Source organism: Manis javanica, chromosome 6 (assembly GCF_040802235.1).
Source record: "Manis javanica isolate MJ-LG chromosome 6, MJ_LKY, whole genome shotgun sequence".
NCBI lineage: Eukaryota > Metazoa > Chordata > Mammalia > Pholidota > Manidae > Manis > Manis javanica.
This window is the reverse complement of record NC_133161.1, coordinates 70455904-70482344: the sequence shown is the minus strand read 5'-3', so window position 1 is coordinate 70482344 and position 26441 is coordinate 70455904. Positions and strand designations below refer to the sequence as shown.

The following is a 26441-nucleotide window of genomic DNA, read 5'->3' as shown; positions in this document are numbered from 1 at the left end:
ACTCCAGGGCCCCATCTTGGTCTCCCTCTTTTCTCTATCTATACAGCTTTTCCAATCAGTCTCATTTAATCCCATGTTTGTTGCTGATAATTTACAAATTTTTATGTTCAGTTCTGACCTCTCCCCTGAGCTCCAAATTATATATCCAGGTTCCTACTTGACATATCCACATTAATTTTAATAGGTATCTCAATTTAACATGTCTAAAATAAAATTTTTATTTGTCCTTCCCAAGTCCACCCCTACTGGGTCCTTTTTTCTTTCTTTCAATAAATGGCATCACCATCTACCCAATTTTGCTTAAGCCAAAAATTTAGGAGTCAACCTTGATTACTGTCCTTTACTCACTCATCCTTACATCCAAATCCTTTGTAAGTTCTGCTGACTCTACCTCTTAAAGCATTCTGAAAAATTCCACTTCCCTGTTTCCTCCACTACTCGCTAGCCCAAGCCACCAAAGTCTTTCCTCTGAACTATCTCCATAATCTGCTGGCTATACCAGGGTTCCCTCCTCTTCCTGCCTGCAGTACAAATGGAATCCCAATGGAATGGGTATGTGATAGCCAGAGTGCTTTCCAAAAAGGAAAATCAAATCCCTACCTTTCCTGCTTGAAACTTCTCTGATGACTTCTCATTAAGATCAGAATAAAATCTAAAGTCTTGACCTAGAAAATTTAGGGCTTGTTGCATTTTCAATGCATTCCATGAGGGAATTAAGTTCTGCAAAATGACTTTACCATTAAGTATGGATGTTAGGCATAAGTTTTTCATAGATGGCCTTTACCAGGTTGGTGACGTTTCCTTCTATTTCAAGTTTGTTGAGTGTTTTTATCCTGAAAGGGTGTTGAATTTTGCCAAATACTTTTTTGGCATCATTTGAGATAATCATGTGATTTTGTCTTTTATTCTATTAATATGGTATACTATATTGATTTCATATGTTGAACCAACCCTGTGTTACTAGAATACATTCCACTTGGTGGTGGTATGTTATCTCATTTATATGTTGTTGGATTCGGTTTGTACTAGAATACATTCCACTTGGTGGTGGTATGTTATCTCATTTATATGTTGTTGGATTCGGTTTGCTGGTATTTTGTTGAGGAATTTTTTGTTTTCTCATGATAATTTTGTCTGGTTTTGATAGAAGATCTATACTTACATGAGTTTGGAAGTTTTTTCCTCCTTTTCTATTTTTTTAAAGAGTTTGTGGAAAAATTGCTGATAATTCTTCTTTATGTTTCGTAGAATTCACCAGGGAGGCCATCTGGGTGTGGGTTTTTCTTTATGGGATGTGTTGGATTATTAACTCAATCTCTTTACTTTTTATAGGTCTATTTAGGTTTCCCATTTATTCTTGAGTCAGTTTCGGTAGTTTGTATCCCTCCAGGCATTTGTCCATTTCAACTGGGTTATCTAATTTGTTGGTGTACAATAATTCACACTATTACTTTATAATCCTTTTTATTTCTATAAGAGCAGAAACTTATTACTATTTTTAAATATTACTTATTTTAGTAATTTGAATCTTCTCTCCTTTTCTTGTTAGTTTAGCTAAAGGTTAGCCAATTCTGGTAAAGTTTTTCAAAGAACCAACTTTTATTGATTTTTATCTACCATTTTTCCATTCTCTATTTCATTTGTTTTTGCTCCAGTCATTATTGTTTTCTTCTTTCTGCTTCCTGTGCACTTAGTTTTCCCTCCTTTTTCTAGTTTCTCAAAGTAGAAGTTTAGGTTATTGATTTGAGACTTTTCTTTTTTATTAGTAGGCATTTACTGCTATAAATTTCACTCCAAGTACTTCTTAGCTGCATTTCCTACATTTTGGCATGTGTTTCATTCATCATGAAATTTAAAAAATTTTGCTTTTGATTTAGTCTTTTACCTAGTGATTATTAGGAGTGTGTTGTTTAATTTGCACATATTTATCAATTTCTCAGGTTTTCTTGTGTTACTAATTTCTAATTTCAATCCATTGTGGTTGAAGATCATACTTTGTATTATTTCAATCTTTTAACTTTATTAGACATGTTTTATGGCCTAACATATGGTCTCCTCTGGAGAATGTTCCATGTGTACTTGAGAAGAATGTGCATTCTGTTGTATAGACTGTTCTATAGATGTCTGTAAGATGACTGTAATTGGTTATAGTGGTGCTTAAGTCTTATTTCTTTGTTGATCTTCTATATGTTCTATCTTTTATTTACAATGGGGCATTAGAGTCCCCAATTACTATTGTTGAATTGTGTAGTTTTCTCTTCAATTCTGTTTTTGTGTCACGTGCTTGGGGGCTCTGTTATTAGGTGCATAATTTACATATATTTTTAATATTGTTATACCTGAAATGTGCCTTTTTTGGACCAATTAGAAATTTCATTTTAAGTACAATTATCTTGCTTGAAAAACTTTATAAAAACCACAGTACATTCATTCTTATGTTGTCTATCTGATCACCATAGTTTTTTCTATGCTTCATTTAATAAACTCTTAGAAATAGTCATTAATATGTCAAATAGCTTAATTCTCTAAGATTTCCTTCTGAGTTCATAAACTTTGAGTTGTTTCCATATTGTTTCTTTGATTGCTGTCATTATGACTTGTGTTTTCAGTGAAAAAAATAAAATAAAAAATTGCCTGGCTCTAGGGATCTAAACAGGGTCATCTAAATTCTCTCTGAGAAAAATAAATGGAGAAACATTTATTGCATCTCTGTATTGGCGCTTTTTCAGGTGGATTCATTTTCCTAAGTCCAGAGATCTCCTCTTTCCAATGGTTTCAACATCCTTGCATTGACTTTCATACCTATCTCTGAACAATTAATGTGACCAGAGATATTGAATTCTTGATTACAATGATTGAACAGGACTGGAACCTACATTACCTATGAGAATGGTGGTAGAATCTGCCCCAACACCCACAGGGACCGAGAGGTGGGGAGAAGGCTTTTTTAAAGGAAAATTAAAGTGCACTTATCAAAAGAAAGAAGAGAAATTGGGCAAGAAAAAACAACAATCAATGTCCTAGATTTGTCACATCATAAGAATCACCAGATAACTGTTGAACTACTGTGTTGTATACTTGAAACCAATATAAGATTGTATATCAATGATATTTCAATTAAAAAAAGTGATCATCAGAATGAGTGTTAAAACCTTTTCCTGAGTCCTACACCATTTGTACTGAATCAGAATCACTTAGAGAAGTTATGCAGCAACAAGTGTTTTTAATAAAATTCATGACTGCTCCACTATAGTCATTGCTTCTGCTAAAATGTAAATTGGAATATTCTGTTTTTCATCCTCTTAAAATATACTTCTCAGTTAGGTTACATACTCAAGATAAAGAAATGAACAATTACTGACTGCATTTAAGCTGTGAAGGTATATACTTGAAATTGGTATTGAGATGATCTGAAATAGATAATGTTTGTTACTTCTCTAAACAATCAAGGAATTATCCACTCTTCTGGATAACTGACTTCCACAGTGTAAAGCCAATGAATTATTTTACTTTAAAAAGAAAGGGAATATGAAAACATAATAGAAACTCTTCTAATTCAAGTCTTTTTTTTCCCCTAAAACGTAAAAACAGGTAAATGGCTGCACTCTGGATTTGTTAAACAAGAGGACCATCTTTTTCATGCCTTAATTATACCCACATTCCTCATTATACAATATCCATTTAGGCTTCAACACCAAAAGAGATTTCCTCAGCAGTCACAGGGAGCACCAATGGGTCATGTGCTGGGCACCTATCAGCTATGTTGGCTGATTTAAGTATGTCATGTGTGAAGTGGCTCTGAGAATGGAGGTTTACTGCCTCCTTTGACTTCTCTGGATTCTATGTACCTTGTGGATCTGAATTTTAAAGCCAGTATATGCCAAATGTACCAATATTTATCAAAGGAATTTAAACTATAACACATATTTATGTATAATTAGCACCATGGAACTCATGTGCTTTGAAAGGTTGTCCAATGGCAACAATACCAACAGCAATATATTCAATTAAAAATAACATTTATTGAGTATTTTCTATGTATCTACTATTGTGTTTAATATATTACATGGATAATCTCATTAAATACTTACAACAACCCTATGAGGCATTTGCTATCATTATCTCTATTTTATGGTGAGGAAATGGGAGCATCAACTAATCTACCTATGTTCACATAGCTGTGAAGTGGCTTTAGTATAGTCTGTCTCCATCCATATACACCTACCCTTTCCTTCTAGTGATGAAAGGATTTACAATGCCAGTGGGGATGTGTTCAGTTGACATATAGGAGGACAAGATCAGCAAGATCGCCTTACATAGGACTGCATCAATGACCGTGACTTCATTAATTCGATACTCCACTAAGATAAACGAGTTCAGCACAGACTCAGGTGCTTCAGAACTTGGAAGTGATGGAAGCCTTGCCTCAGAGTTGATGGCCCCTGGGCTGGGAGGGAACAGGCTTCAGGAGGCCCTTCTGTCTGTCGGTATGGAATAGACAGATTAGATTCATAGAATAAAGGCAAATGAACATGCATGTAGGAACCTGCACCCTTTAAGTTCAATGAAAGCAAGAATCAAACTCATTCATTTATAGCCACCACCAAGAAAGTCCTCACTTATTCAACCTATCTCTCAAAGGAAACACTTTCACTTTTTTCATAAAAAACTTACTTGTATATTAATTTTATTTCTCTAAAAGTGATAGTAGATTGTTGACAAACTTTTCTTGGCCTTTTTAATTAACCTCTTGGAAAGTCAGAAGTTGCCTGTGATCTCCAAAACTGGTTTGAATTAGATGCACAATTATGAGTCCATCAAGATGGAGAAAGATTTCAACTTTCCAACACTGGTTTATCATCCTTTTTATAAAACAGGTATCAACAAAAGAAAAAGGGAAAGCCTGCCTCAACAATCCTATGCAAGAGCCTCCCAGTTTGTTTTTTCTTTAATTATTGTCAGTCCTTGAGAAATGTACGTATCTGTTGCAATAAGCAGGAGTTGTGGCATGCTCTGTGAAGATGCGCCAAATCTCCTGCAGGACTGTGTGAACGGAATTCAGTATACATTGCAGCCTAAAAATATGGTAAGAGCATTCCATTCTTCTCATGTGACTTTTCTTTCTTTCTTATTCAGCTGTATGCAGATCTCTGTGGGGAGCAAGTGTGAATCTGTGGATTCAGTGAAATGTAAAAGCAGTAGAGACTTCCAGAGCCTTCTTTCCATCCTTTAAGGTCTTCATTTGTCTACAACGCTTGATAGATCATTTAGTGCAGAATTTGCTGATACAGGAAAGATACTGACTTGCCCTATTGTGTAAACATAGAAAGCCCCAAATCAAAACCCCTGCCAGTGACCCCGAGCCCCAAGCTCTAGAAACCATGGGATTGAGACAAGAAATTGTGAGAGTCAACAATGGCACTGACAACCATACGTTATTGACTCAGACTGATTGGAAATTAAAGCACCAGCCCCAGAGGAAAATTTGCAAAGAAATCAGGGAGTGCTCGGGTGCTCTATATTCTTGAACTCTCGTTCTTGCCTTGACTGGACCAGTATTAGCAAAAACAAGTCGGAAAGCTGAAAAATACTTTTGTAAGCTCTTCTCCCTTTAAAATAGTTGTCATTGACTGTGGTTTCCCATATGAAAAGCTAGGATAGGACTCGGACAATTTATATGAAGTTTTGCCTCTACTTCTGAATTGATGTGACTTTAGGGAATTCATATCACCTCTGGATGCCTCTATTTTTTAAATTTACACAAAGTGAGGTGATCATATCTTCTTCCTTCCTGATCCTCCAAGATAGCTAATCAATCAGGCCGTGGACAAAGCTGTGTTAAATTCTGAGCAAGGGAGCGACCGATGAAATTCAGGAGGATACTTTTTCCCTTTACTGCTATATTTTCCCTTTGTTAAGTATGAATCAGTGTAGTTTCTTTGCATCCAACAAAGAACAGAGTAGCACAGATGTGTTCTGTCTTGTTCCTGGTTATCTTCCTTCCCTCCAAAACATTATCAGTGATTTCACCAAGAAGAAAGCAGAGTTCGGAAGATTGGATTTGTCAGTTAACTTGCACTCCCTCTGCTGGTTGAACGCCTCATATTTAATTTTTCCTGACTAGGAGGCTCTTAGATTAATTAACTAATTAATTAATAATTTATTTATCTATTTTCAGTAAAGTTGGAAATGATGTATGTTTTTTGGAGAGTGATCAACTTAGAATGAATTTGTGATAATGCACGTTTTCTAGTATTTGGCAGAGTTGCCATTTTATTTAGTAAAGGCCATGTTCATAAAACTAAGTTCTATCAAGGTAGTATTATCAAGGATAGAAAACTTACCCAACTCCAATTTTCTGCTGGTACATACAGATAAAGACATATGAATTCAGGGATCAATCACTGCCTTTAAAACACTGGATGGGTAGCTCAGTACACTTGGGAGAAGTCTGATAAAAGCAGTGAGAACGACCAAATATGTTTCAATTCATGGCTTCATAATAATATGAAAAAAACCCAGTGAGTCACCTTTGAATGATAATAAAGAATTGAACACTGGAAAAGAAAAGAAAAGAATGAAGCAACTATCCTGTCTTTTCTGTATGAAGTCTAGTATTGAGTAATCTCAAGTAGAGGAAAGTATTTCTTTATATGAGTATTCCAGCCAATAAAGATAAAAGAAATGATAGAGTTAGATACCACCATTTTGCAATCCCTAGTCAATGAATGTATCCAGGCATCAAGGATCAAAGGCTACATAAAGAGCTACATCAAGTATCTCCTGGTGAAAGAACACACCACCACCTACAGATTTGCCAAGGGTATTGAACTTGAGTCTAATCAAGCCTCTGGAATCCAGTTGCCAATCTACAGGAAAGACAGAGGACAGAGGAAATGTTGAACAGTATCATGAGCATGCAATCAGCAAAACTCAGACTGTGGGAATCTCACAAATCAAATGCCCTGGGTTCTTCAACAGATACATTGCAAAGAAAAAAGAAATGTTTAGAGAAGAAATATCCAAAATAAAAATGACTTCAGACAGATATCATTTTTTTAAAAAGGGCAAGTCTTAACCAGAATATTTGAGGTGCACCCTTAGGTGATGAAACAACGAAGAAATGGAAAGAATGGTTATGCTGCTAGTCAGGTTGGTGCTTACTTCTGGGAAGAGGAAAGGTGTTGAGATTGGAACGGGACACATGGAGGTGCTTCAGGGATGTTAGCAAAACTCTGTTTTTTGACCTGGGTGGTGGCTACAGGGTACTCACCTTATAATAATTCATTAAGCTATGAATTTGTGTGGTTTTGGTTTTTATGTTTTATTTTACCATACAAGTCTTTAAAATAGGCATTCTTTTAGCTGCCTCAGTTCCCCTTCTCCCTGTTCTCTCCATTTCTCCCCCTCTTCTCTTTCTCTCTCTTGCCATCTTGATCACTCTGCCTGGTTCCCAGCCCTCAGCCCCCTGTGTACCGCAGCTTCTGGCACCTCCCTCGTGTGGCTCTTTTAGATCCCAGCTGAAGCTCCTGCCTGCTGGTTGGTTTTGGTGACAAGTGGGACAGCTGGGAAGAGAAAAGATAGTCCAGAAATCTGCTTCACTTTTGCTGGTTTTCAAACTCCACCAGATAAACTCAATTTCATCATAGCTCATGTTGTATTAAGTGTTTCCCACTGTATATTTTTGTACATTTACATGATTGCTTATCTCTTTTATTCTGGTTTATCTTCTCAGTTACTTGCAAATTTAACTGAGATTTAAATGGTAGTCTCAAAAAAGATGCATCAATATTTTAGACAAAACTATTTAAGAAACAACGAATTAGTTTTGTTGAGTACCTTTTATAAGCCATGCACCAGGTTACTTTTCTTGACAGGAGTTGTAAAAAATAGAAACTACTATTTATTGAGCATCAACTATACTCTAGGCAGTACACATATATTATCCCTGATCCTGTAAAGGATATTTCTCTACAATATTGGTATTATTATCTATTTTACAGGTAAAGAATGAGAGGTGATGAAGGGTAAAATGATTTGCTCCAGATAGTTACTTGTGGAAACAAAATTGAATTCCTTTTCTTTTGGCTCCATTCTTTTTCACCATGTGATGGTGACTGAATATCAACTTACAGCATGGGAGTTATCATTATAGAGTTAAAGTGTTGTATTCTGGATTGGCCTCATGAGGTGGTTCAGCACTGGACTTGAGTAATAGCAGGAGCTGAGATTTACTGTGGGGGATGGTGCTTCGGGGGTGGCTGCCCTTCCCTCATGAGAGTAAAGTACAGCTGTCATGGCAAACAGATAAAATCATATTTGAGTCCTACAAATTAAGGTTAATTTTAGAGAAGACTTCTTGCCCTGCCCACTAGCACCTTTCCTTTTCTACTTCTAATGCTGCCTCATCTCAACTTCCCTCACTCCTTTCGTGATCTGCTTTCTCTTAACACAATATGATGGAGGCTTGATGTGTTGATAACACACTTCCGAGTTCTTGGTACTTCAGTGGGAAGTAACTTTCCTTCTGGACTACTAAGTATTGATAAAGAACTGGAATACTTATAAGGAAAGTGGACCCCATATGACATTCAATCTCAGAACTCGTTTGCATTTGGATACCTAGGAGACAATAAACAAATCAGACTCAAAGAGAACATATTCATTTTATTGTAAAATTGTTCTTTTGCGACCTAATCCTCACCTAGAAAAAAGCCACTGGATGCTGGGAGTTTTTCTGTCCTGGGGATCTGCACAGTCCAGTTTACTTACTGCACAGGAATAAATATGCCTAGAAAAGGAGGTAAGAACTTGACTGAGTTTCTTGTTTTGTAACAATTTTATGAGAAAAAACTTACTTCATTAAAAAATTTTGCCTTTTTTATTTCTTTCTTACAGCTTTTCAAATGGAATTTGAAAAAGGACTGTGATTTTTTGTGGGGGAGAGAATTGCTTTCTGGTTTGCTTGAGCATTCATGTGTTGGCAGAGTTTATTTAACCCATCTGCGACAACTGCAGCAGAGGTGGTATTAATGCATAGTATATTTGTATCAATCTTACTTTCATAAGGCTATTTTTTCATGTTTATGAAAGTGTAGATATTGCTGATATTGCTTTTCTCTTTAAGAATCCAAATCTCCCTCTCCTTCTCACACTCACACAGACACATGCACATGCATGTGCACACACACACATACACATATAATCTAAAACCTGTGCTTGTCTTGGAGAGTTTCTTCTAGATAGTACACCCTCTAATATCTGGGAATGAGTCTTTGGCTACTTCTGTTTTTTAGGCAACTAATGAAAGATCTTTTAGGTGCTAAACATGGCCTTGAGAACTATTTATATGTTAATACTTAGACTTACTGAATATTTCCAAAGCAACCAAGTTGTGTATCTTTTGTTTGAAGAACCTGGCGGCCATTGGAGATCCTCAGGACACTCCACAGACCCAGTAATGACAGGTGTACCTAAAGAGCTCTTAAAACACAAGAGTCAAGTATCTGACTCTACCATACAAAGTATAAAAGTTCTTTGGGCATCTTACCACACTGATGGACAGTGACTGCAATGGGGTGGGGTGGGGGACCTGATAATATGGGTGAATGTTGAAACCACAATGTCGCTCATGTGAAAACTTTATAAGATTGTATGTCAATGATACCTTAATTAAAAAAAAGGAAAAAAAGTTGTTTGGGATTAAGTTAGCAGTGTACACTGAAGAAAATCCTGTAGCAATTAAAACCCAGAGTTTTAAAAATCAGTCATCCCTCAACAGCCTCTGGTTCTAACCTGTCCCATTAGAATCACCAGGAGGGAGTGGGTGTGAGTGCTTTTAATATTGATGCCCAGTCTTTTTCTAAGTCTCTAGGTATGGATCAGTATTTTTAAAAGCTTCCTAGATAATCTCCATGTACAGCTAGTGTTGAGAACCACTGCTCTACATGATGATTTCCAAATACACTGCAAATTCTTGAGAAATGTGGAATGATTTATTTATTGATGAGAAGGTTTGATTTAAATATGGAAGATAATCAGCAAAGTTTGCTCAGTGGCTATTGTTTTATTTCATTTAGAAGGTGTTGCTACATGGCGTGGGTGGGGGGTGTTTAGTTTGTGAAGGCTCCAAAGGGTATAGAAACTTTTCAAAATGCTATGTTTCCAGACTGCAGAAGGTTTATTCACTTGGGAGAGTGTGAAACAAGTGCTTTTTGGATTCTTGGAGAGCTTATTACAATAAGGACATTTAAGGAAAGTGAGCTAGAAAAGCTTCTCCTTCCCTTCATTTGTATTTTCCTACATTGTGTTAGCAGTACCTGGACTGATCAAGATATAATGATAGTCACCTGAATGACCCAGGGTGCAGCTTCCCCTAAGGAAGGGCAGTTTGGAAGAAGCCAAAAGATCAAACTTTACATCAAACCCCTGATGATACAGTGGGCATTTTGCCTTCGGGTGGCTTTTCGTTTGCTCAGTTTACCTGATCTAAAACAAGGGTGGTCTACGGAGTGGATTGGCTTTGTGGACACTGTTGCATTTTAGTGGAAGAAGATCAGCCTGTGTGGCTCATTCTAATTTATCAAAAGCTGCCAGGCTTGGCTACACTGAGGATCTAGCAATCTACTTCAATGTAAACATTTTAATTACTATTTCTAACATTTGGCTTTCATTAAGTTAGAGAAAAACTTTAAAAATTTTTTCATAAAGTAAATACTGGAAAAACCCCTTTAAAGAATCTTTCCCTATTCCCTTCCCTGCCCCTCCCCCTCAACACACCACACACACACACACACACACACACACACACACACACACACACACACAGTTTTGATTTAAAAACAATAAGAAAGGTCTATAAATAAAAGAAGAAGAACAAGAAGAACAAGAACAAGAATGGGAGTGAGGGAGGGAGGAAAGGAAGGAAGGAAGAAGGGAGGATGATTGAAAAGAAAAGGAACGAAAAAAGAAAAGTATGGATCCCTATCTTTTACCACTCACAAAAATTAATTCTAATTGGATTAAAGACTTAAACCTAAGACCTGGTACCGTAACATTGCTAGAAGAAAGCATAGGGAAGAAGCTCCTTGACCTTGGTCTTGACAATAATTCTTGTCTATGATATCAAAAATACAAGCAATGAGGGCAAAAATCAACAAGTGGTACTACATTAAATTAAAAAGCTTCTGTATAGCAAAAGAAATAATGAACAAAATGAAATTGCAACCTATGCAATGGGAGAAAATATTTGCCAACCACATATTGGATAGAGGTTATTGGATAGAACTCATACAATTCAATGACACAAAAAAACCAACAAAATCCAAATAATCCAATTAAAAAATGGGTAGGCGACCTGAAGAGACATTTTTCCAAAGATATACAGATGGCTAACAGTTAACAAAAAGATGCTTGACATCACTAATCACCAGGGAAATGCAAATCAAAACCACAACGAAATGTCACCTCAGACCTGTCAGAATGGCTGCCATCAAAAAGACAAAGAGATAACAAGTGTTGGCAAGGATGTGGAGAAAAGGCAACCCTCTTGCACTGTTGGTGGGAGTCTTAATTGATTCAGTCACAATGGAAAACATTATGGAAGTTCATCAAAAAATTAAACATACAATCACCATATGATCTAGCAAGCCCACTTCTGGGCCAAAGGAAATGAAAACAGATATCAGAAAGACAGCTACACTCTTGTGTTTACTGTGGCATTATGCACAATAGCCAAGTCATGGGAGCAACCTAAATGCCTATTAATGGATAAATGGATAAAGAGGATATGGTGTGTGTGTGTGTGTGTGTGTGTATGTGTACATATATATAAATTATATATATATTATAATAAATAAATATTATTCAGCTACAAGAAGGAAATCCTGCCATTAGTGACAACATGAATGGACCTTGAGGACATTATGCTTAGTAAAATAAGCCAGTCAGAGAGAGAGAAATGTTGTACTCTACTTACATGTGAAATCTAAGAAAGCCAAACCTGTAGGAACAGAGAGTAGAATTGTGGTTACAAAGGCCTGGGAGGTGGGGGCACTGGGGAGATGTTAATTAAAGGGTACAAATTTGCAACTAGAAGATGAATCAATTCTGGAGATCTAATGCACAGCATAGTGATTATAGACAACAATACTATATTACATACCTCAAAATTGCTAAGAGACTAGATCTTAAATGTCCTCACCACAAAAAAGAAATGATAATTATGTGAAGTGATAGAGGTGTTAGCTAAAGCTATGGTGGTATTCCTACTGTAATATATAAATGTATCAAATCAATTACACAACTTAAACTTACACAATGTTATATGTAAATTACATTAAAAAAGTAAAACAAGCAAACAAAAAAACTTCAGCAACCCCATAACCCAAAACTGAAGGTAAAGTTTAGACACTAAGAACATGAATAGAAAAGAGGACACCTTGGATTGATTCTGAAATTCAGAAATATCCTTTTGGTGAAGTACTTTTAAAAATATGATGCTTGGTGAGGTTTAAAAATGTTTTGGAGATATATTTTCTGCCTACTTTCAAAAAAGATCTATGGTAGTTTATGAGATGTACTATGGCGCAAAATATACACTTAGCATTGAAAACAGAACCTGGTCTATCTGATGGAAATTGAGGAAAAGAATGTTACCAGGAATTTGGGATGAGTTGCTCATTCATCTGGGCAATGGATTTGCCTTTAATTTTCTTGGAAGTTAAGGCATAAAAGGAAACATGTTTTTTATACTTTCCTTCCTTCATTTGTTCTTTCATTCCCTTTTCTTGACAAAGAACATAGAAAGGTATCTTAAATATGGAATTGTTATAGGATCTACAATGAGTTGTAAATGTAAATGTTTTCAATGGTGGGCTGCTTTTTAAAATTTTTAAAGGTCACTGTATCATTACAACAACCTTCCCTTTTGTTTCTGGTTTTGAAACGCACACACACACACACACACACACACACACACACACACACACAGATAAAAATCAGTAGGTGACACTGACCCAAAAAAGGCTGCAGTACAATCTGATGAGCTCTTCCCAGCTAGCTCTGAAGGTCACTTTAAAGTCTGATTTGGCAGAATGTACGTTAATGGATAACACAAGCTACAACTTTATTTATCCTCCTATACCAGGAGTGTTAATTTCAGTTGACATGTTTCTTGTTCTGATATGCAACTGACAGGCAAAGCTGAAAGACCAACTTTATGCTCTAGTAAACAGTAACCTATCAGGATCTTACTGGTTCTTCACAAAACAGAGAATGGGAGCAAATAAGTAGGGGTCATGGTGGGCTGTGGCAAAGACACAGGATATTAGCTTGAGTAGAGAGGTGATATAACCTGGCTTATATTTTAAACAACCACCTTGATTACTGGGTTAAGAGTAGCCTGTAGGAGGCCAGGGCAGACGCAGGAAGATCAGCTGGAAGATTGCAATAGTCTGGCAACGAGATGATGTAACTTGGACCAGGATGATCATGGTAGAAGTAGTGAGAGTAGCAGAGTCATGGACATCTCTTAAATGTAGTGGGGATGGGATTTGGTGACGGATTGGATGCTTGAAAGAAAAAGAGAAAGGAATCGAGAGCATAATGTTTTGGCTTTGAACAACCAAAATGATAGTCGCCATTCACTGAGATGAGGAAGGTAACTGGAGAAGCAGGTTTTAGGAGGCAGATTTGGGTGTTATTTTTGGATGTGTTAAGTTTGAGAAGCCTATTAAACTTTCAAGTGGGGAAGGCAGTATTTGGTGGAGGACAAAATGGACTCCTCAGGGAGTCTGGAGTTCAGGAGAGGCTGAAGCTGGAGATAAGAATTTGGGTCAGAATCAAACAGTGTGGCATGTTATGTTGCTATAGAATATTGGTGAAGGCATTGCTTGTAAAAGGGTGACTTTTGTGACTTTTATATTATATCCCCTTTTACGTTTTGCCCCCTTTTTTGACAAATGGTTTTTTTCTATAGAGAAATATCTTGTGCTATTCTTTTAAAAAACACTATAAAATAATAAATGGATAAAAGTATTAACTTATTCAAATAAGAAATATAAGTGGTGCTAAACATGAAAAATCTCGAATGTTACTAGTAATAAAAATGTTTGCAACTACAATGACAACAAAATACTCTTTTCCCATTAACTTTTTATGAACTGGGTTTTGAAGGTTGCATAAGAGTTTTACCTATCCACCTATCAGATGAGTTGAATGTGAATTACAAAGCACATAAGAGGGTGAGAGTCTGAGAGTAAGGCACTCTAGAGGTTTGAAGTAGTACTTTGTGTTCAGAGCTATGTGAAAAGTTCAGTACTGCTAGAGTTCACCATGTAAGAGGGAGGAGAAGAGTATAGAGTGAGGCGAGGTAAGTAGGAAGGCTCAAGATTATGGAGGACATCAGGCAGGTAATGGTGAAAACCTTTGTATCCTGAGGATGATCAGGAGTAAGCACAGGGCTTTCTCTACAGGAAACCCCAGTTGGATTAGAGTTTTAGAAAGAGCACTTTGACCCTGTAGGCAGGGTGGGGCTGAAGACAGGATGATCACTCAAGCCTGTAGTTGGTCTAGTGAGATGCAGGAGCTTGAACCTAGCGGAGAAAGAAGGGCTGAAGAGGAGAGCAACCAGAGTTAAAAGCAGTTTCTGCAGCACCCCTCCCTGAGTTAATAGGGTTTAATTTGTGATACACACTTACATTCAGAAGACAATACTCTCAAGGTCACACCTTTCAATTTTAACATAGGTACCCTTTCAGAGTTAAGATGCCTCTCCTTTTTTCCCACTGGAGTAACTGGTGAGGGTCGGGGGACAGGAGGCTATTGGTCCAGAGCTGGGTGTAGACTGTGGTCAGTACAATTTGTGGGCTGCTTTCTGAATGTCACTGTGGTTAGCTAGTCCTCGCCCTGGCTGGAGGTATCTGATAAAGCAAGGATTTGGACCCAAGTTGTAGGTACTGCCTATCTTAGAGCTCCTGCCCAGACCCTAGAGGAGTTTCCTGGAACCCTGGGCTCTACTGCTCCACACTTAATCAGCTCTACTCGAAATGACAGCCAGGGAGATACCTGGGCTCTGAGGAGAAAAGAACCCTAAAAGAGCCCTATAGGTCTCAAGAAAGACTGAAAAGGTCTTCAAATTCTCCTTTGGAATTTATTTTTTGCCTTTCCATGAGCATAATACATCTGATTTTTGCCCTCCTAATTCATTCTGCATAGAAGGAGGGTAACAAATGCAGTTTATAGCTAACCCTCTTCCATCATCCTACTTCTTCTTTTTCAAATTATAGACAATTTCACAAGTTGATCAAGAAACACACAATTTCACTTTTAAATTATAAACTATATTTTTTATGGCTTAGCTTAGGGAAAATTTATATGACTAATATTTTTTAAATTATAGAGAATAGTTAGGGGCTATAACTATAGTTAGATGAGTGGATCTATGTTAAATATTCAGAAATCATTGAGGTGCTTTATGTCGTGTTTTAGCTGAGCCACTTGGAGCTAGTAAGAAAGCATATGAGTAGTCACTTGGCAAACACTAAGAGTCAAATATTGAAATAATGTAAAAGCAGTTCTTTGCTGGTTGGTTAGGAATGAATGGGAAAGACCACAGATATAAGGATGTAAGGACAGGCATTTCAGAGGTAAGGGTGTACAGAGCACAAACCCAAAGGGGAGTACGTGCTCTCTACATAGTTTATATATAAGGTCTGAAACCCAAGTAGTTAACTGTCTTGGCCAGGTCACACACTGAGCTTGTTAGCAGCACAGCCTGGATGAAAACTTAACTTCTCTTGACTCAAAGTCCATTACTTTCTCCTGTATTGCATGTTATCTTGTGAATAACTATGGAGTTGGATATTTCAATGACTATGGAAGCACAGTTAAGACACCAGGATAGGAAAAGTGATAAGACTATATACGAAAATAATAAGAACAGAGCTGCAAAAACTAAAATAATAGATCTGACCGATCTTCTCAGGATGTAGGAAGCAAGAGATATCTCTGCAAGCATGGAAAGAGGAGAAAGGGGAATTTACTGACCAGAAGGGTACTCTGAGCCCTTATTTGGTGATTAGCTCATGAAACTATAAGAAAAACTTGTATGTGATATTTTATGTACACACACACACACACACACACACACACACACACACACACACACACGGCCAAGGATTAAAATGTCCAATTAAAGAACTTACCTGATAGAAGACTCTCACACATTGTTAAATGATTATATTGCCCTTCTAATCACCAGTGAAGAGGGTGGAGATCTGTACAATAGACCAGGCGCTACAAGGAATCCAGATAACAGCCAAAGACTGGTTATAAAAAGATTAGAAGCACTTGAAGTTGACTAAACAGAAGGAGCAGATAAAAATGCACATCTGTAGGTCTGAAAGGCATGAACAATGGAACCGGTGAACCTTATAGGACTGCCACCTACACGGCGTGAAGTGGAAGGCTGAGTAAGAATCTGACTCACTCAGGTGTCTAAGATATTTTGGTAAAACAATTTTCTAGACAAAGCTGGTCCAAAAAACTGGTCCTCAATTTTGGGCGTTTTTCTGTAACTGAATCACAAGATTTTTATGATAGCTGTGAGAAAGAGAACTCCAGGGACCTATGATTCATTAAGTAAGCGTAGTGTTCTAATGAAGTGGAAAATAAAAATACAGACATGGAGCATCTTCTACAACCAGGTGCTCTCCTAGAGTCTTAATTCTAGGATTCTACTAGCTTAAGTGATATTATCCCTATTGTACAGACCTCAGAAAGGGTTGACTAATTTGGACAAGGTCATTTTATTAATAAATAAGTGATGCAGCAGGAATTTTTCCTGGTTTTGTCTGATGCCTATTTCTCATATACTACAAAGTATATCAGTTGGAGGAGTTATAACTTCTCATTTTCTTCTCTGTCAAGGTTAGAGTTGAGGGAACTGAAGAGGATACTCAGAGGAGGGAGATCATTTCATGCTGTGTGGGTTAATGTGTCCTTGGCCCTAAAAAAAAGGATATGCTACAAAATTTCCCAGGTAGTTTTAAGGGGAACTTAGAGTTTTCTTGACCCTGGGTCCCACACATTGTACAGATAGCAATGGTTGCCCTGTTACTGTAGGATAAGATGTAGCATCCACACACTGCATTCTGGCACCTCTACCAGTCTGCCTCTACTCTAGCATTTTGCTTAAACTATTTTTATTGTGAACTAAAGCAAATACATAGAAAAGTACATAAAACATATATATACAGTTTAAGAAATGATAATTTATGAGTAGCTATTCTATTCTAGGCACAGTGATATTTGATCTTCATGAAAACTCAAGGTATCTTCATTTCATGAAGGAAAAGGTCATCTCTAGGGGAAGATGGTGTGGGGTGTTAAAGTAACTTGTTAAAAGTCATATAGCCACACAGCTATTAAGAGACAGAGGGGTTTGGATTTCAGTCTGCCTAGAATTGTATACTTCCTATTTGGCTAAACATGTCCTCCCCATGTTATTTAGGCACATTTTTCAACTTTGTCCTGCCCCATCACCAGCCTCATCAGACCCAGTATGGCCCATAGAAGCTGCTCATCACAGCTGGCCAGATCCCAGGTGAGGAAAAATGGTCTTGGGGGAAAGCAGGCAGGCAGCCAGTATATATGCATGGGGAGCTGACCATTTTGCCATTGCTTATTTGCTTTAGGGCAAAAAAAAATCTTAATAGTTGGGAACACATATATTTTGGTTCTTGAGAGAGTTGAAAAATAAGTTGCCAGTGTATTCCAAATATTTCAGAACTAAAAAATTATGTGCTGTTTATCTGAAATCCAAATCTAACTGGGTGCCCTATATTTATTTGTTAAATCTGGTAAACATAGTCCCTGACGAGAAAGGTTTCCCATTGCTCTCCTATTCTTCAAGTAAAAAATAAATGAAAATAGCTTAGAGCAAACACAGAGCCAGAAGCAAAAGGTTCATGATCCCTAAATATATAGAGCCCAGCCCTCCTCTCCCTCAGGCTTTGCTCGTTGGGGCAGCAGAAGGCAGGGGCTTCAGGAAAAAGATCTGTGTAAACTGGCAGTTGGACTTCTCTGGGTGAGCAATATTTGAGCGATATGCTTGATCTCGTTGAACCCAGTTTTCACATTTGTAAAATTAACAGACTAGACAAGATAACCCCTGAAGTCTTTCTAGTTCTAAAAAGAATTCTCCTTTTCATAAAGGAAGTGAAAGGAACATTTGGTGTACCTATACTGAGTGCCCAGCATTGTACAAGATAACTTCATATCTTAGTAAATTCTCACAATAATTTAGAGAAGGAAATAATTAGAGAAGCAAATTGTGTTGTCCTTGTAATCAGCATATGCTTCTTCTTAGTGGTAAACTTCATTTTCCCCTACTCCCACTTTGAAGAAAGACTAAGTACTTGTAGAAATGGGTTAAGTTGCACAGCACATTACCTAGCGATGAATAGTTCACTGAAGATTCGGTGGGGTGGCAGGTACTACTACACCAGATCTTTATCTTCTTAATTGTGAACTTGCAATCTGGCAGCAGCTACCATCTTTATTCTCAATTCTCAAATTGCTTTCTCCCAAACCCTTACCAATCATATTGTCCCCAGTCATCTTCTTCATTGGGATTAAACTCAGAAGTAAGGCAGAATTTAGGGCATTTTCCAAGTGTAGAGAGGTTGTATGAACTGGTCAACAGTAACTAAGAACTACCTTTCAAGCACAGAATATCTGACCACAAAAAGCTTTTGGCTGACTTAACAAAAGGTTTTTCACCACTAAAATGTAATTAATGAGGAAAAACCTCTAAGTTCAACCAAACATAAATTCACATGGAAAACTTTGTATTCTGCAATATGCCTGTGTGTTGTGCTTCAATCCTAAAATTGTGTTAAAGAGGCTAAGTTCAGGATCATAAAATCATACAGTAGAAAGCCTTTTGAATCTGGCGTTTATCACTCAGCACAATGCTCTTGAGATTCACCCACACTGTTGTACATATCAATAGTTGTTAGGTTTTATTACCAAGTAGTATTGATATGGATGTACCACAGTTCGTTTATCCATTCATTTACCAGTTATTGAACATTTAGGTTCTTTCCAGCTTTTGATGACAATGAGTAAAGCTGGTAGAACATTTACATATAGGCTTTGTATGGAGGTGTTTTTATTTCTCTTGGGTAAATTCCTAGACACGTAGTTGCTACATTGTATGTTTATTTTTAAATTTAATATTTAACTGCTAAATTCTTAAATGTGGTTGTGCCATTTTAGATTCCCATAAGTAATGTATGAGAACTGTAGTTACTGCACATCAACACTTCCTATTTTAAAATTCTAGCCACTTTGATGGGTGTCTAATAGTATCATATCAGGGTTTCAATCTGACATTGGGCATCTTTTCATGTGCTTATTTGCCATACGTATATCTTCTTCGGTGAACTGTCTTTTCAAATCTTTGGCCTGTTTGTTAAAAATTGGATGGTTTGGTTTTCTTACAGTTTTTGAGAGCCCTTTTACATATCCTAGATATAAGTCCCTTATCAGATATATAATTTCTAATATTTTTTTTCTAGTCTGTGTCTTATTTTTTTAGTTTTCTTAAAGCATCTTTCAAGGAGCAGGTGTTTTTAATTTAATGAAGTTGATTTACCAATGTTTTTTCTTTCTTGTTTCATGATTTGTATGTTTTAAGAAATCTTTGCCTAACCCAAGGTAACAAGGATTTTTCTCTTGTTCTTTTTATTTGAAAAAGTTTCTTAGTTTTAATTTCATAGGCTTAATTCTGTGAGCCATTTTGAGTTAATTTTGTACATGGTAGTAGAGACCAAAGTTCATAATTTTTACCTATGGATGTCCATTTTCCCAATACCATTTATTGAAAAGACTGTTTCCCCTTATTAAATTTCTTTGTCAAAAGTTAGTCAGCTCTATATATGTGGATCAATTTATGACTTTCTTCTATGTTTGTTTTTATGCAAATGTAACATTGCCTTAATCACTGTAATTTTATAATTACCAGATGATGGATGACCACCAGCTTTCACCTTAGTCTTTACAGAGTGGTCAAATTTGCAAATTTTTGGAAGGGATATTTCTTTTTTCACATAAATACTCTAAATATTTGTACATATTCTGTAAGCATACCTTTGTTTCCTTTAATAATTTATATCAGTTGCTACAAAGCCTAAAGTATTCCAAGAATATATTATAAGTTCTTACTTTCATGCTCTTTTGCAGATGAACCCCTTAAATGGATCACTTCATGTCTATGAGGTGTGTAATTTGTCATAGAGGCCGCTAGCACCAGGTCTCCTGCTGTGTGGGAGGCAAGTGGGCAGCACTGCCCAACAGCTCTGCCTCTCAGACTGTCAGGCCCTCTTGCTCCCCCGCGGTCTCCTGATGTCTGGGGGTCTGGCTCCTCACTCCAGAAGCTTTGGGAACAGGTTGCATTTGCAATGGCACAGAGCTCACTTTTAAGTCTTGGGAATTTCAAGGGAAGAAGCATCACTTTCACCGATTCAGTCCAAGGAAATGAGGAATCAAAAACATTAGTCATGAGAACTATCATGTCACAAATCAAGGGGATATATGTTGAAGGCAGAGCTCTAGCCTTGTCTTTTGAATGTAGGGACCCTCCCCTCAGTTACCAAAGGGATTTTTTGGACAGAAACATTTCATTTGCTAGAGTATTTGCATGGTGAAAGAAGTGTGTATTATCACCCTTACCACTCTATAATTCTTTTCTTATCTGTCATTTTCTCCTCCCAAACTAGTGAGGGACAAAACTTGATAAAAATAAATATGAGTTTAATGGTGAGTAATAAGTGTCTTTATGTAACAGCAGCTCATTTGTTTAGCAGTAGTATTGAAGAAATGTAATGAAGTATTAGCTGAAAACAAAGCTTTTTTTTTTCTAAAATGAATTGTACACATCCTTATCTTCATAATGGGATATGTTAAACAAATTTAGTCTCACCTGGTAACTCAGGGACTATGGAGGATGTTATGCTGTTTGCCCCTGTATGAAATAATCCTCAATTATTGTATATTTTACTTCCTGTATCCCTTTAATCACTTCCCTCCCCTCCTGTTGGTAAGTCTTTTATTTTGCAGCAAGATAATGAGATTATTGAATCATATTAGAGATGAGATAATCTAGCTTGCTGAAACTCTGAGAAAAGTAAGAGTACATAGGTTCTGTGTGAGGCCCAAAGGCTTCTCCTAATAGTTCATGACTTTTCTCATTAAACTTCTGACATGGTTTGCCTCCTCAGTGACTCAGAAGTTCTTGGCTTTGTAGTAGACAGTTAAAATTGCTGGAAATAACCAATTGTGTGGGATGGGGGATGGGGTGAGAAGGGAGTTCTGGTGTGGTGTCTATGTGCTAATATGAAGAGGTAAATACATGGATGTGTACATATACATGTATTTTAAGTTCCTCAACAGCATCTCTATCTACCCATGTCTGGTATACAGCCTTCAATAAATGTTTGTTGAATTAATGAAAAAACATGTACACTTTGCATGCATTGATAGGTGATAGCCATAGCAACTTTGACAATTTTATAATTTATTCTGTAATGTGGGAAATGTGTTATGTCATCCTGGAATGATGCCCCAATTCCTTTTGGAAGAGATGGTTATTCTGATAGCATTGTTATGACTACTGGCCACACCAGCTTTTGGGGCCAAACTTCCAGGCAAGCAGCTTTGTATAGAAGGGTGTTAACTGTTCCACCTGTGCCCATCCAGCTCAAAACCCCTCTCTTGCCACTAAGGGCTCCTTCAGTCTAGTTTTCCTCAAAAAATAAATAGCCTACTTGCCACTTTTTAGTTAATAACATCCTATCTAGAATATTAATATCAAAGGCCATTGCACCATCAAGATTTTCATACTGCTATTGGATTGAAGGGAAGCATATTCTTTAACTGCTAATGCTATTGAGAGTAGAAACTATATTGGAATTTAGTTTAGAAGCTATTAGCTTTCCCTTCTGGAATCAACCAGTAAAACACAGTTGGTCTGAGAGTGGAGAAAGGGATATCAGACCTAACATCCCAGACTTCATCTGAGATACAAAAATAGGACTAATAAAATTAGACTGTCTCTATCATGCAGGAAGATATTTGGTTTGACAAGGATCTTGCTTAAAAAACTGTTTACATTAATTTTTTAATCATTTTTAATGACATTTGGGGTCTTCATCCATGAAGGACTAGTTATTTCTAATGGTATCTGTAATATCTCTCTTCTTAATGCTTATTAGACTGGTTTTGCATTCACATTCTCTTCTAAAAAATACTAATGCATCATGATGCTTAAAATGACTGATTTAGATCTTCAAATTGCTTGAAGTTGACTTTGATTTTGAATCAACTTACTTTACCCATTGACAAGTCATATCAGTAGCCAGTGAACACACACATCATAATACTGTACTTTCTGATGTAAAGATTACAGCCAGGGAGAACATGAAAGAATATAGAATCTCATAAAAGACTCCAGTGCAAAAGCTCTCACATCTCTTTGTGCATACAAGGGATCAGATCTAGCACTCAAAATCTCAAATCTTCATGTCCTAATTGAGATAATCCTGAGGTTATGATATCTGCTGGGGCTCAAATTCAAGATAAAGTGCCTACCTTGTCAGTTGGAAAAACACGATGAAGAGTTAACCTTATGATATGTAAATGCTAACACCATGAATCTTTGTAAAACCATAACAGACCTTCTTGCTGCAGAGATACAGCCCTTCTTTAGTCTGGGCATTGCATAATGGACTCAAATTGTTTTCATGCAGCCTTCATTTTGTAGGAAAAGGGACTGATAACAGTGGTGAATGTATTGGAAATCTCACAAAGCTTAAACTACAGGGCCCTCCATCTGCTCTGACCCCTTCTAAATAAATCTTCACATCCATATGTAATTTTATATTTGTTATTTAAAAACATTCTTCTTAAAGAAGGCCTCAATATTATGTAAGCATCCGGCTCCCAGGACCAGCTGTTACTAACAGGACTTCTAGCAATGGATGAAGTGACAGAAATGGCTGATTTGCGAGCAGCAGTCTTTTCCACACCACACACAACTAAACATTACCCTTTTGTTTCTGCTGCTTGGGCCTTGTTTCTAACTCTACCAGGTTGCCTCACAGTCTGCATAATGTATCTGTTCAAAAAGCATTTCCCTAAGTCTGAACTTCCCTATGTCAGGCTGGTCTATCTACCTCTTGCCTTTTAGGATAAGCCATGAATCCCTCCTCCAATCATTCAGCAGCCAACAACCACTCAGACATTTTGCACACATCTGGGCTGATGCAGATTGGCAATAACTAGCCTTGCTTGGGGTGTGGTGGATGGGCTGTGAAATCTGGGAGACTCCTGGGTATCCTCAAATTTCACGTGCTTCTCATCCCTGGACTTGTGTGTATCTGCTGCATAGAATTTGCAAACTATGTTTCTCTCCAGTCAACTGGCCCTCCAAATATTATCAAGCACATTGTTGGAAGTGTTTTGTGTGTTTGAGTTGCACAGATTCTCTAATACTACAGGATCTGTGAGTGTTAAAATATCAAGGCAAAAGTTTAAAAATTTAGGTCAAATAGTTTTGTTACTACAGAAAAGCCAGGACTTTTTCTTTCTTTCTTTCTTTTTTTTAAAATAAAAGTGAACAGATTCTGTCCCGGACTTACACACCCAGTTACCTTTGATGATTTTTTAAAAATTGGGAAACACTGAGAGCTATGCAAATATTTGAAAACTGTTATCACCTTGTCAGAATTAAGGGAATTTTAATACTGTCAGGTTGGGTGGGTGCTGGTAAGATATGTGCACGATCGTGGATGCTGCCAGCAGCTTACAAACACACTTTCCTACCTACCTGATGGCCTATTTCTGGAGGAAGGCAGGGACTCCCTTCCACACTGCTTGGGCGCAGCACTCCCACAGCTGGCTTCTCAAGCGCAGCTGCATGGAACACACTGTGGGAAAACCACCATCCCAGGCTGATTTTCATAGCCATTAGAAAAGCACAGGGTCCTTCTCTCTGCTCTGCAGGCTGGACAACAGCTTCCCTCTCACCAAGGCGATTAGGAAGGACAACTGTTTTGAAAACACAGCCCTCTGGTTACAAACTAAAAAAAGTTTCTGGAAAGTGCCGAATATTCTCTCCAGTTAGAGAGACTGCCTCTGCTGTCCCTTCTTAGACATATGTCCCCTGGGCTTCAGTGGGTGTCCTGCACGAGGGAGGACTCTGCGATTTGCTTTCACATAAGTTTAATATTTTAAAATTGTTAAGGCTGGGAATTATCTGCACACCCCTTGAATGGCCCCTTTTCTTTTTGGGCTTCTGTGAAAATAAGGTGTCTGCTAAGACCAAAGGATGGGGCAGTAAGTAATTATTAAGGTAAACAATTTTATACAGGGAAGAATGATTTATTTTCTCTGTGCCCATTTATTTTAAACTCTTTCTGAGCCTACCTGGCACATCCCAATGCTCTTCTCTAAGAAAGATTGAGAATTAAGTTCCCTACCCTTCCCATCTCTTTCATCTTCTTAAAAATGTTCTCAGGCTCTCTTCCTGCCACTTTTCCTGGGATCGTGACAGAGGTACATAGATGAAGATTGATTTCAAAATAAGCATGTCAGCGCAAAGAAGTGAATAAATAAAGAAGAATGGCAGCCTAAAAGAATGCAGAGGTTGACAGAAAATAATGTACCTCCTGTAAAAATCTTAACTGCTCAGAGAGTCTTGGTTTCATGGAATGCCTCTTTGGCATGATTTTCTTTTTCAGTGGCTGTGATACATAAAGGCCACTGAAACTTGCTGTTACCCTCCCCCTGCTTTTTAAAAACCCCTCAAGTTCGGGTCAGTTTTCATGTGTCTAAGCCCGGGTGGCAACTCTGGTTTAAATGCCATTTCATGCCTGATAAAATTTCATTAGGCATTTTAACTTTTAATTTCTTTTATTGACTTAACGTGCAGATGGGGAGAAATGTTTAGAAAAGGAAAAAAATTTAAATGGGGATTTACTGAAGTCATGTTTCAGTAAGGAAGGAAATACCATTGACTTTATTACAGCTGCCTAATGTTTTCCACAAACTGTAGAAATAATGTGTTGTATCTTGGTGACCTACAATAGCAGCTGACTGCTTGCACATGATGGAAATGCAATTTGGTTTTGCTAAAAATTAACTGTTTAATGTCCTGGTGTCTGTGTCTCAGTGTATCTTGTGTTTGGTTTGTTCTATGTGTACTTTTCGAGCTATGGAAAGCCATTTGTTGCAGGTTTGAATGTGAGTGTGCGGCTTCCTGAAAAGTGGCCAAGGTCTTATGGGGAGAAAGCCATGTGTCTGTTTGCTGTCCCTACATGGTCCTAAGAGCTGATGTGAAGATGTCTTCTGCCTCCTCCCCATGTCCCCTTCACCTGCCCCCCTATCCCTCACCAGCCCAACCTAGCCCAGAGCCCTCCCTCTCATCCCTCCATCCCTCAGCTGGGCCTTATCTGGTATGTTCAGTGATGCGATAAAATAAAAAGGGAAGTTTTTGATTGCACAAACACACCCTTTGGAGAGATTCCAGCTAGAGAAGAGTCCATTAAAGAAAGTGAGAGCAGTGTAGGGAGGCTTAGGTGCCAGGACTGAGGAAAATGCAAGTTTAGGAGGAAAAAATAATAACATGCTAGAATGGCGGTGGTGGTTTCGAGAGGTCTGGAGGGTGGAGCGAGTTCAAAAAGGAACTTGCCTAATGAGGCCTCTCTGAAGATTTACTGCTGTGGCTGCTGCTGAGAAGAGGATCCGGAGAGAAGATGTTCTGCCCTGACTAACTTCACAGGAAGTCAGACAGGGCTTGTATTCTCTGGCAGGCAGAGAAGAGAGATTGCTCAGCCAGCAGCATCTAGGGACTTACAGTTTAATTGTTTTTAAAGAGCCCCCTTCCACACAGCGTTTGTGACCCTTATACACATAGCTCTCAAGGCAGAAAACCAAATAGGGAGATCAGCCTGGACAAAAGCCGCTCCCGAGCTTGTCCGAAGGATGACGACATGAGTTCCCGGGGGTACCATTCCTCCACAAACTGCAGCTCTTGTGTGGCTCAGAGCTCAGCCGTAGCCATCAGCTTCTTGGCTGAGAGGACGTGACAGGCCATCAACAGAGGTGGGAACACTATCTGTCCTTTAAAACACAGTGGACTGGGGCCTGGCCCTCCCCCCAGTTCCTCCAGCAGGACCAAAGCCCCTCTTACTTCCAGGGCCTGGAAATGAAACCAAAGTGCAAACAGCACAGCAGCGGGGGCCTGCACTCAAATGCAGATGCTTTCTTCATGCTGAAGGAGTTACAAGAATGAAACCACTGGTGGAATAGCCCCCTTTTCAGGGGAAAGGGCTTCATCTCCCCACATCTGAGCAGACACCAGCACTGCCATTTGACTT

The 26441-nt window shown here is 37.9% G+C and overlaps 1 long non-coding RNA gene across 1 annotated transcript in view; it reads right to left on the bottom strand.

The window, feature by feature from the left end:
• The window catches only part of LOC118972645 (uncharacterized), a 112350-nt gene that overhangs the window by 85217 nt on the left and 692 nt on the right, over positions 1-26441 (bottom strand). The window lies entirely within an intron of this gene.